The 12,326-nt window shown below is 44.3% G+C and overlaps 1 protein-coding gene across 4 annotated transcripts in view; it reads right to left on the reverse strand.

Annotated features, from left to right (window-relative positions):
* The window catches only part of ELOVL5 (ELOVL fatty acid elongase 5), a 72,055-nt gene extending 63,416 nt beyond the window's left edge, over positions 1-8,639 (reverse strand). The window contains exon 1 of one of the 4 annotated variants that reach the window (XM_053913975.2): positions 8,325-8,639. The gene's annotated coding sequence lies outside the window, so the exon portion shown is untranslated. Of the gene's footprint in view, positions 1-7,461; positions 7,481-7,642; positions 7,662-7,833; positions 7,853-8,324 lie in introns of those variants that run through there. The other 3 variants (XM_053913977.1, XM_045193212.2, XM_053913976.1) reach the window with 3 other exon arrangements.
* Between the last annotated feature and the right edge of the window lie 3,687 nt (positions 8,640-12,326).

Genomic DNA, 12,326 nt, shown 5'->3' on the forward strand with positions numbered 1-12,326 from the left:
TCCAAGCTCATTCGTACAAAAAGTGTTGTTGCCTCAGTAGAAATTTAAAAAAAACAAGGGTGGAAAAACATAAATTCAAACCTGTGCAATATAAATAAGGCATGTGACTGAAAAACACATTTCTTTTTTAAGACTTAAAATACTCATATTTTATAAATGTTGTTTGGACGTGGGGGTAAGTGAGGAGACCGAGAGGTAGAGTTAAATGTGTTTCAAAAAATTTTTTAAAAACTTGCTATGATGTGCCATTTTTAAAAGCAAGCACAATCTAGGAGTCATTCATCTCTTCTATAGTGTGTCCATAGGAGTTGTTTCATCACCTGGTCATACTCCACATTAATAATATAAAAGCTGTTCTGTGCATTATGTGATTCTCTTATTCTGGTACTCAGAGCCAACATGATGCTGTCAGACCTACTAATCCCACGCAGAAAGAAAATAAAGAAGTTCTCAAGGAGTCTAACAACCCCAAGAGAAGTGGAGGTGGTGGAAAACGTGTCTATCTTCAGGCGGAACGAATGGCCCTCAGTGTGGCCTGTGTCAGATGACGCAGTCGATGTTTTAAAATTATACACGACTTACACCTCTACCCAAAGGAAATCAGACAGTCTGGAGATAGAGGTGCCCTTCCACACCTCTCAGGTCTTACACACCTTATAAAGCAAACCCAGGTGAGGCCAGGAGCCAACTGGCAACTGGGATTTGAATACTGATTTCTTACACCAGTAATTACAGAGCTGTTCTGTGTCTGCCCTGCTGATTACACCAAAAAGAGGAGGCTTAAGTGCAAAATCTCTAAAAGAGGAGTCAGGGAATAAACAAAAGGTCACCCTTTCAAGGACTGATCATAAAGGTTATTCTTTTATTAGCTTACTTTCTCTAATGTTTAGTTACTGACAAAAGTTCTATATTGGACACATTGTCAACCTCCCAGACCTGCAATGATAGGAAACTCAACTTTGTTTCCCCTAGCTCTGTATCAAGAGCTGCAAATGCAAAGATAACTATTTAGTTCTAACAGGCATGCAGCATGCCAGGGTGGCTGAGTAGACAGCAGCCAGCCTGCCTGGGCTTGAATCCTTGGCTCTGCCTCCTGCCAGCTGTGGAGCCTTCAGCAAGTCACGTAACCTTTCTGTGCCTTTGTTTCCTCATCATCTACCTCAGGGGGTTTGTGAGGCCAAAATGAATATATGTAGAGGACCTCAGAAAAATGCCTGGTATGGGGTAGTGGCAGCTGTATTCAGCACCCCACAGATCAGCCTCATTATTCTTATAAGCTGAAAAGTATTCCACTGCCCAGCTATAGTATAACTGATTCTTCTGAAGGGCATTGACTCCACTCTTTCAATCTTTTGCGATTATGAACAATGCTTTAGTGAACATCCTATACAACAGAGGAATCTTTTTAGCATGACCATCACATTAAGTCAGTACCCTACTTAACTTTCATGTATAATACTGATGGACTGAATACCCTCCAAAGTAGCACAGGTATTAGTACCACCAAGTTCTAACAGAAGTGTCAAAGAGATGGAACCACTTATGCCAGAGCTGACACAGCTGTAAGTGGCAGAGTGGGAACCCTAAACAGATGGGTAGCTGCTAACCTGAAAGGTGTTGCCTGCAATCTGCTTTCTGCAGCTTTTCTTAGTTAAAACAAAAGCAAAAACCAATATATGCTTTTATCAATGCACCTCAGATCCACAGTGAAGGTAAATATTTAGAAGTTCTATTAAAAAAACCTCAAATTTTCAGAGGTACATAACAGCTCGCAATTTGGACAGGTGGAGGTATCAACAACTTCTTTAAATATTAACTTACTTCATCTGCCAAAGACTAAAGCAAAGGTACCCTGAACACTACCCCTGGGGACAGACACCACACTGCCAAACTCCCACGGAAGCAAATGAGTAATTATTGAATTTGGCATCATGAGAACTAATCTTTGGGGAAAGAGAAATTCCTAATAATTATTTTGTAAAAGTGTCTCCTGTGCCAAGACAAAGCAGAACAGGTACTCTGGGGTTCAGAATAACTCGGACAAAATAAAAATCTGAGTGGCCAATCCTCCATCATGACTTTATGAGGTCTGATTGGTATGGGCTTACAAAAGGTTCATTCTGACGGGGTGAAACTGTTGACAATAGGGAAATGAAAGAGCAAAGGTAAAACTTAATAGAGATGGAGCCTGTAAATAACAATGCCACAGGTGGCGAACGCAAGGCCCGAGGGCTAAGTCCGGCCCTCCACCTTGTTTCCAGCTGGCGGCAGCGCCGAGCTCTCGCTTAACTGTTCGGGAGTAGTTGCACTTACACAGTATTAAAGTTACACCCGGCCCTTGGAAGGCAACCGCGAGGCCGATGTGGCCCCCAGTGAAAATGAGTTGGACATCCCCGGCACATGCTAGCAGGTTTGTGTCAAGAAAACAGTTTCTCCTAACTAGAAGAAGCGTGACAATACCAGCACTAAAAATCTTAAAACAAATTATTTCCTAAATCCAGTCAACAAGAAGACGAGTCTAACCTAAGACCTAAGGAATACTAAGACGTTACACACAACTGCACTTGGAAGAGCAATATCAAGGGAGGAGGAAGGAAGGATGGGAATGTTGTCTTTCGGAACACTCACCAAGCACGAGTATTTTAAATCCAGGCACCGCACAATTCTAAAAGTGAGTGCCTGCAAGTCAAATAAAAATGACGCCATGGAAGAAACAAGCCAGTGGGAGCCCAGTAGGAACCAAACAGTTTGTGTGGGTGGGTGGGGCTTCCCATTACAAAATCTCAAAATTAGGCCAGGTTACCTTCCTGAACAATTCACTCTGCAAGGCCAAAACATCTCCTGAGGTTATGTTCAACCACTTAAAGAGAAAAGTGTAATTTCCATCACTGACTCTGACATCGACCTTTCTAAGTCCTAAATGATTTCAACTTTCATTCTCTATCCTTGGTCAAACAGAAAAAAAGATTTGCACATGGCAAAAGGGAAGATAAATCTAGTTCTGAAAGGGACCTGAAAATCACCTTAGTTTAAATCTTTTATTTTTAAAGGAAGAGAGACCAAAGCCCAGGGTTGATTTTCTTATGGTTGGTGGGAAATTAGGACAAGAAACCACGGAGGCCAGGTTCTATACAAGGGTGAGGCATCCTACCTTAAATTACTATGCCTTCTAATCTTCTCAAATTATTTCAGTTGTAATAAACAAAGAAATGTGCATGTGCTTTACATAATCCTGTTATCACGAGGCAAACGCTTATTTTAATATCTATTCTGTGAACTGAGGTAACCCAGCTGATGGAAAGAGCCCAGAAGCCTTGGTTCTTACTCTTGTCTCCACCAGCAACTGGCTGCATGAGCTTTAGCAATACTGGGATCTGCCTTTTCTCACCAACGACACTGTATTTTGCCGTGTATAATGTACTCCTGTGTATAATGCTCACCCACATTTCTGATCCAAACTTTCAGGAAACAAATCTTTTGTTTTAATTTTTAATTCAATTTTTTATTTATTTATATGTAGAAACAAAACCGATGATTGTATTCCAGGGTATTATTTTGCATATGGATATCGTTATTGCTTTCTAGAGTGCATAAGCATAAATAAAAGAAAAACATTTATATAGGAACAGAATTAGTACTCCCCATGTATAACACACACCCTTAATTTTCCCTCAAAAATTTGAGCAAAAAAGTGTGCATTATACACAGTAAAATATGGTACTTCATTGAAAGGTGGGAAGTATCCTAATTACAGCAATATTAAAATGTGGAAAAATGCCTGTAGTGATTTTAAAGTGCCACTGATTATAAGCTGCATCTGAAAAACTGTGTCTAAAAATGGATGGAATGTGGTGGAAAGATGTGCTTGCACAAGGGCAACAACAAAAAGGGAGCTGAGTGATGGCTACAAAGAGGAGGAACTGAGACGGGGGGAAGAAATGGGTTGTGTAGATACGCGTCTGGACTGTTAGGATATTTCCATCCGATTACAAAGCTTCCTCCCTCCCCCTTTATGTTACCACACCTCTTCTACCACCCAGCAGTAAGAGTGCCCTTCCTCTAGTTGGCCCTCGAATTCAACTGGTCTCCAGGTCACAGAGATCTAATCCTAGAAACAAACTGATTCAATTAGCTCTCTCCAGTCTGGGTTCAGAGCCATGGCTCCAGGTGGGGCTTTATCATTACCCTGACCTCCTCCAACAGCCTCCCGGCCCATCTCCACATTCCCAGCCTCGGTCCACGCCAATCCATCCTACACACTCTGACAAGACTCGCATTCCCGGAGCACAGCATTCATAATGCACTCCTCCCTCTAAAGCCTCAGTGGTACCCTGTTACCAAACACACACCTCAGGAGAAAGGGCAGGCTAAGAGAAACGACCTGGCTGAAATGCTTTGTGACTGCGGGCAAATGTCTAAACTTCTCTGTGCCTCCATTTCCTCACCTGTAAAGTGGAAATGCTCATAGTACCAATAATTAGTAATTGAGATAAATCCATGTAAAAAGTGCTCAGTGCCAGATTTGACACATAAAAATAGTCCAATGAAAGTGAGCCATTATTAGTACCAGCAACTTGCCTTTCTAACCTTTTCTTCCACTTCTGCCCTATCAGTTTCAGCCAACTGGGCTACCTGCCGTTTGCTCAATAATTCTATACTTGTTTGCTTTCCAAACGCCCTTTCTCATAGAAGGCCTGTCCTATCTCTGTAATTCCTCTATGAAACCCAAGCCTAAATTCAAAGGTTGGTTCAATTCTATTCGAACCAATTCTAGTTTAGTCCAAGCATCTCTTTACCGCTGGCACCCTTGGAGGCCCTGACAGCCACCACTGTCCTTGCTTCCCCCATGTCCACACAGGCCCTTCCTGAAGAGGTAGTAACAGCCAAGTAGGTGAGGTGTGATTTAAATCCACTTGCTCAGTTCTGGGATGGACCCCAGATTATAAGATTTATATTGTTCTAGTCATTACTTCGAGTAAACAAGGCCTATATCCATCTCTCGGCCAAGGACTTTCTGTGGAAGGTGGAGCGAAGGAAGTTCCCACGTGAGAATATGGCAACAGGAGGGCTGCTGGCAGTCATCTTGCAAAATCAGACTACGGATATAATGACACCTGAGAGCGCTTCAGAGAGACAAGCAAAAGTTCTGCCATCAGGACATTTTGGGTCAGGTGGTCATTTAAGCCCGTCTGAGTTGGGTTTTCTGTTTCCTGCACCAGAATCACCCTAGTCCAAAACAATAAGCACCAACAGGGCTATCACAGACAGCTCTGCCATAAAGCTTTCTCAGATAGAGTTAGATGAGCCCCCCAGAAATCTGCTTCTGATCCCCTTTTAGCCCAAGGCACAGACTAAGTATGGGTATAAAAGGATTAAAACGTAAGCCAAGTCAGGAAGCCCTCCGGAGTCAGGAACTGTGTCCTTCAGCTTCGTATACAACCTCTCCTGCCATCACACACTCTCACACTGCCCCCACATTCAACCACTGCCAAGGCAACGAATAAATAAAAAGAATGAATCAAACATGGGCTAAAAAGAAAACAGACTTTAGGCAGATTTGAAAGACGACAATTTGTTAATCCTGTATGGCTTGAAGATGGACCTTTGAACGTGAGGTTAGATTTTAAGTTACAGAGTAACAGAGTTACGTACATGGCATGTAGCCCACTGAACAAATCCTGGCAGTGTACGGACAGACAAAGGAGCAAGTACGGTACGAGAGACAGAGCTATGTGAATTTGGAAAAATCTCTTGGCACTTCTAGGCCTTAGTTCTCATTCTTTAAGAAGGAAGTAGGGATAACAGTCCTCACAGGATGGGATAAGAATTATGTATGGCGAGCGACTACTTATAGGAAGGTACTCACATCAAGAGTTGGTAGGCAACAGAGGAGGAACACAAATTCAAAATAATTACAAAATGTCTTAGGGGAGAGGAAGGATGTGGCCAAATCAGAAAGAAGTAAAACCATTACTCACATTCTATACTATCTACTTAAGCATCAGTCACCCTGAAGGAAGGCAACCAAGTTTTCCTTGATTTGTGTAATTCAAGGGGGAAATAAGATACCTAAGGATTGATACCTATAGGATACTCACCTATAGCAGCAAGAGGACAACCAGTTAATGATGATGAAAGCAAACAAGGAAGTAATGCAAAAAAGGTCCCTGGAAGATCCTTGTGATCAGCAAATACCCCCAAATCAAGATCTCTAACCAGTAAACAAACTGTGTTGATCCTAGGAAATGAGATCTTACCTCATTTTTAAAAGTGACTTCATAGGGATACTAATATTAGTGTTTGTGAATACCTAGTTTTTAACATTTTCCCAGTTATTTGAGATTCTTGGATTTCAGCGCTGGCCACATACCTTAAACCTCACTTCCCCTTCCCCAGGAAGAAAAAAAATAAGTGAAGAAACAAACATTTGGCAGACCCGTGTTGGCTCTTTCATTTCATCATCTCTTGAAATCCATACAATTCCATAACATGAAATCCCCATTTAGGGATGGAAACTGAGTCAAGGGGATGAGGGTAGTATGTGCAGTCATGAGATATTTTCCTTGAAAAATATGACAAACTTTAATATGCTTTCTACTTTCACTTTTCAGCACAGTTCTATTCTATATTCTGCAAAATTAGCCATCTGTAACCATCAACATTTACCCTTTTGTCTTCAGGTAAAAATGGAAGAGAAAGGAAAATGCAAAAAGAAAAACACTACCAAAAAGTTCCTGGCAATGAGAAGTTAGAATCTAGGGTAGGGATCTCAAAGGGACATGAATGACATCCCTCTTGCCAAGTGCGGACCCTTCCTGGAGAATCCCAGGCAGCGTCTACGCTGACTGAAGGAGTGATCTACTCGTCCCCTACCAAACGCAGATGGAAAATAAAAGTGTTCGTCCGCGGCCAGAAAATGCAGAACCGGCTGTGTCCGTATCTGCAGATTCTGTACCGAATACTAGTGACTGAGATGTTCGGGTAAAACAAGTGCAAACCAACAGGTTGTATCTACCAAGGGGTTAGAGGAACAAGCTACAAAGCCTAACGAGCAACGTTAGCTCTTCCGTACAACCCTGTAAAGCACTTCCTGCCACGGGTCCCGCTATTAAAGAATTAAGGCTGCTTGCTCCCCACAATCCCCGCCCGCACCCCGGGGTTGCCCAGACCAGCTAATATGTCAAGCACTAGATTCATCCGTACGTATTCCCGCCCCCAAGTTGGCCGAATGCATTCTGTAAATTTGCAATCAAGAAGCTGCGAGATAAGCTTAACAGTCCCGAGGAGGGGAAACCACCACTCCTCAAGTGCACGTAACGGTTGCAAGATACAATATGAAAGAACTCCTCCTCCAGGCATGACTCCCTCCAACCCAGAGCAGCAGGGTGGACTCGGGGAGTCCGGGGAGGGGGCGGGGGTGAGTCTCACTGCCGGAAACGGTGAAAGAGCACTTTTCCTTACAATCCGGCACAGACGCGACCTAGGGGCTTCCCGAGCCCAGAGCCGCGCCCTGGCCGCGCGCCTCCGCTCCCCGCCGGTCGCTCCCGCCTCTCTCGCGCCCGGACTGCTGGAAGGACCGCCGGGTCGCCCTCGAGTCCCCGCCCCCTCGCTTTCGCCCCAGCCTCATCCCACTCCGAGTTACCTCCGGCTGCAGTTAATCTGGTTTTAATAAACACCGAAGTAGTCCGGGGCTAGCGGGCTTCCCTGGGGAGGGGCGGGGTTAGAGGCGAGACGGGAGGGTCCCCGCACCGCCTCCTCCGAGCAGGCCGAAGGCGAGAGGCTGGGTGTCTATGCAGACCCGACCTGCGATCCCCGAAGGCTCTCTGAACTCACCCAGGTTTTGGTGTCCCCCAAAGAAAGCGCTGTTGCAGAGGGCGCCTCCCCGGACCTCCCACCCGCGAGTTCATCCCGACCGGGCGGGCGGACCAGAGCGCACAAACCCATCCCTTCTGCCTCCGGTCTGGGGCAGTGTGTGTTCCCGCGACTCCTGTCAGCTTGCACAACTGCCCGCCTGCTGCTTCCACGCGCGGAACAGGTGAGGCAGCATCACGGTGCAAACTCCCGCGGCGCCCAGGACGAGCCATCTCCCGCCCGCACAGCTCTCCCGGTGCCCTCCGTCCGTCCTGGGGGGCCGGGTTGGGGGCCCCCCGAGCCGGCCGCGGAGGCTCCTAAGCCACGCGGGCGGAGCGCGGGCCGCGCGGGCAGCTCTTCCTCCGCACCCGGGTCAGGACCTAACGACGGTTCTCGGGTCCCCGCCGCACGCTCGCGCGAGTGTCATGGCCGAGAGGCGGCCCAGGCGAAGTTTCCCGGAGCTAACGGCTTACCTCTCAGCCCGAGGGGCAGCAGCAGCTTTGGGAAGCAGCGAGGCAGCGGCAGGAGCGCCAGTTGCCAACTGGAGCGGAGGAGGACGTGAGAGGGAGGCACCGGTCGCCAGGAACCGCCGCGACGGGAAGAGGAAGGCGCCGGGTATCTACAATCAGAACGTGGGCTGACCGTGACGTCACAATGGCGCGGCCAGCCAATGGGGGCCCCGAGGCTGAATCAAGCGCTATGATGTCATGCGGCCACGGAGCCAATCGCGAGACAATAGAACTTTCGTGATTGTAAATTCCAGAATCCGATGCAGTAGGGAGCCCGGGCCCGGATCTGTCCGCTGTGGGTTACGTGTTTCTGGGCAGTTTTATCCCCTTTCCTCCTAATAAGCCTGCGTGGAACGCAGAGCGTGCGCAATAGCGGCAGTGAAGTTCCCGAGGGCCTGAACTCTGATTCTCTCAATGCCAGGGACGGCGTGGTTGTGCGGTCGCGCTCCGACGCCTGGAGCCCCCTACGGTAGTAGTGCTTTCTACGGTTCCGAAAAGGATCTAGTTCTCCTTCGTTTTAGCTAAAAGGTTTAAATGCTACAGGGACCACTGTAACGAAGGTCTGCAGTTGAACAAGATAAAGCAATGACACACACCTGTCAGAACTGATGTTTATACCTTCACTCCCTTGTGATAGATTTAGTGTGGTTTTTCTAAGAGATTATGATTTTTCCTTGTAAGTCAGTCACTACCAAGGCCGTTTCTACTCCAGAAATTATTCCAAAGGCTTCTAAAGGAGAAACAGTGGTGGAGTGACATCTTTTCAGCTATACAAATTTAAGCACTTAAGACAAAATGCTTTGTGCTCAAAGCACAAACAGAAGATCCTTGCTGTTTTTCATTGATGTTGGGTAATCTGAGATTTTCATCATCCTAGTATCCTACGCATATTTTTAGATGCGGAAGGATATAGTATCCTTATATAACCTTATGTGGGGAAGCCCCAGAAATTCTTTCTCCTTGTGCCCTCTTGCTGTATTGCTACTACTCCATGTCCTTGAATCCAGCTTAGTTGACCATTTAATGTAGCCAATTTTATATTTACAATGTAATGTTTATCATGTGCCAGCTGTGTTCCAAGTACTGGCCTTGGTATTAGGAAAGCAGGTGTACAAACTATATACAATTTAGGTAATTTAAATGTACGCAAATGAGATTTTTAGCAATCAATTGCCATTTGACTCCAAAAACACCAGATTGCCTCCATTTGTTAGATACTAAGCTAGGTATTGGGAATAAAAAAATTCAAGGACCCCTTCCACCTATAAAATGGTAAGGTCAAGAACAACGATGCAGCGTTGTAATGCTCCTGTGGAGGCCAAGAATCAGATTAAGAAATTTTTGTCAAGGGGCGTGTGAAAAACACACTAGAGGCACAGAAGAGTTTAGCAAGGTATCTTCACCCTTCTGCCAGCAGCCCAAGGCCAGGACTGGTTCAGCTCTGCATCATCCTGTCCAAGTTCTATTTATCCAGGTTTTCAAAGTTTCAAATTTAACTTGATATTCCAAAATCTCAAGTTTTATGTCTCAATCAATTGTTTTTGTTGTGCTCATTTATCAAAATGTTTTAAGCCCCAATTACCAAAATATCTATATTTCAAATTGTGTACTTATATCAGGGATTTTCAACCAGTGTGCTACAGCACACCGGTGAACAGCAAGAATTTTTAAAACATGCAATACCTGGCTATTTAGTCAGGGGCACTGACCTCTTTTCCCTTACACTGTCAAATTAAAAATGGTAGCAAACATTACAATAGCTGGGGTGTAAATGCCCTGGCTTGAACCATAACTATATGGTCATATAATAGAATTGCATCTTACTGGTCACATGGCATTAGGTTGTGTCTGATTGTTTACTTCTTGGTATCAGAAATCCTTATATAAAAGTATAAGAACCTGATTTTTAAAAAAAAGATCATTTATTTATTTATTTTTTGTTTATTTATTTTAGAGAGAGGGGAAGGGAAGGAGAAAGAGAGGGAGAGAAACCTCGATCGGTAGCTTCTCCTATGCACCCCGGCTGGGGACTGAGCCCGCAACCCAGGCATGTGCAGGCATCGGGAGCCAACTGGCAGCCTTGTGCTGTGCAGAATGAAGCCTGACTGAGTCACGCCAGGCGGGACAGAACCAGATTTTTAAAAAAGACACTTTGGAGCAGAAAAAGTAGGTAATTACACTGTTTGAATATTTTTGAATAATTTTGAATACCATTTTTTTGTATATCAATCAAAATCATACCTATTTATGGTCAGATAAGCAAAACACATTTTTTAGTGTGCCCCAGAATTTTAGTAATTAGTTTGTGTGTGCCGTGGGATGAAAAAGGTTGAGAATTGCTGACTTATATAACTGTCAGATTGTACATGAAAATTTAAATATTTTTCTTACTTTAAAATAAAGTAAATATAAAGTTACAATGTTTTATTCCTGCCCCCAAAGGATGCCTTTTCACATGCCTCCTGACAGACAGCTCTCAGTTGTTATGTGCACCGTGGTTTTCATTATAGCACTTTCCACTCTGCTTCGTAGCGGTTTCCTGACTGTACCGCTGCTCAGTCCGTGGGGCGCTTGTCCCTCCACATCAAAGGCCCCTGCTTTAGACTGTGAACTCCCTTGGAGGGGGAAATGTTGAATTTTGGTCATTATTTATCTGCAGATCTTTTTAAAAGCATATTTTATTGATTATGCTATGAGAGTTGTCCCAATTTTTCCCCTTTTGCCCCCTTCCGCCTCCTACTGCCCTTTGATCCAGCAATCCCCCCCTTAGTTCATGTCCATGGGTCGTGCATATATGTTCTTTGGCCTCTCCATATCCTGTACTGTTCTGAACATCCCCCTGTCTATTCTGTACTTACTAGTTATGCTTCTTAATCCCTGTATCTTTACCCCCCATTCTCCCCGCTTCCCTTCCCCACTGATTACCCTACAAATGATCTCCGTTTCTGTGATTCTTTTCCTGTTCTGGTTGTTTGCTTAGTTTTTATTTTTTAGATTCAGTTGTTAATAGTTGTGAGTTTGTTGTCATTTTACTGTTCATAGTTTTGATCTTCTTTTTCTTAGATAAGTCTCTTTAACATTTCATATAATAAGGGCTTGATGATGACGAACTCCTTTAATTTTACCTTGTCCGGGAAGCACTTCATCTGCCCTTCCATTCTAAATGATAGCATTTGTTGGATAGAGTAATCTTGGTTGTAGGTGCTTGCTTTTCATGACTTTGAATACTTCTTACCAGTCCCTTCTTGCCCACAAAGTTTCTTTTAAGAAATCAGCTGATAGTCTTATGGGAACTCCTTTGTAGGTAACTGTGTCCTTTTCTCTTGCTGCTTTTAAGATTCTCTCCTTATCTTTAACCTTTGGCATTTTAATAATGATGTGTCTTGGTGTGGTCCTCTTTGGGTCCAACTTGTTTGGGACTGTCTGTGCTTCCTGGGCTTATATGTCTATTTCTTTCACCAAATTAGGGAAGGTTTTTTTCATTATTTTTTCAAATAAGTTTTCAGTTTCTTGCACTTCCTCTTTTCCTTCTGGCATCCTTATGATTTGGATGTTGGCACTTTTGGAGATATCCCAGAATCTTCTTATTCTGTACTCGTTTTTTTTTTTTAATTCCTATTTCTTCATTCTGTTCTTGTTGATTGTTTATTTCATACTTATGTTCCAAATTGTTGACCTGAACCCCAGCTTCCTTCCCTTCACCGTTGGCTCCCTGTGGATTTTCCTTTATTTCACTTAGTGAGCCTTCATTTCTTCCCTTATGCTTTTGCCGTACTCAGTGAGTTCTCTGAGCATCCTGATCACCAGTCTTTTGAACTCTGCATCTGATAGGTTGGCTATCTCCATTTTGTTCAGTGTTTTTTCCTGGAGTTTTGTTCTGTTCTTTCATTTGGGTCATGTTTCTTTGTCTCCTCGATTTGGCAGCCTCCCTGTGTTTGCTTCTGTGTATTAGGTGGAGCTGCTTTG

The sequence above is a fragment of the Desmodus rotundus genome, chromosome 11, assembly GCF_022682495.2.
Source record: "Desmodus rotundus isolate HL8 chromosome 11, HLdesRot8A.1, whole genome shotgun sequence".
Lineage (NCBI taxonomy): Eukaryota > Metazoa > Chordata > Mammalia > Chiroptera > Phyllostomidae > Desmodus > Desmodus rotundus.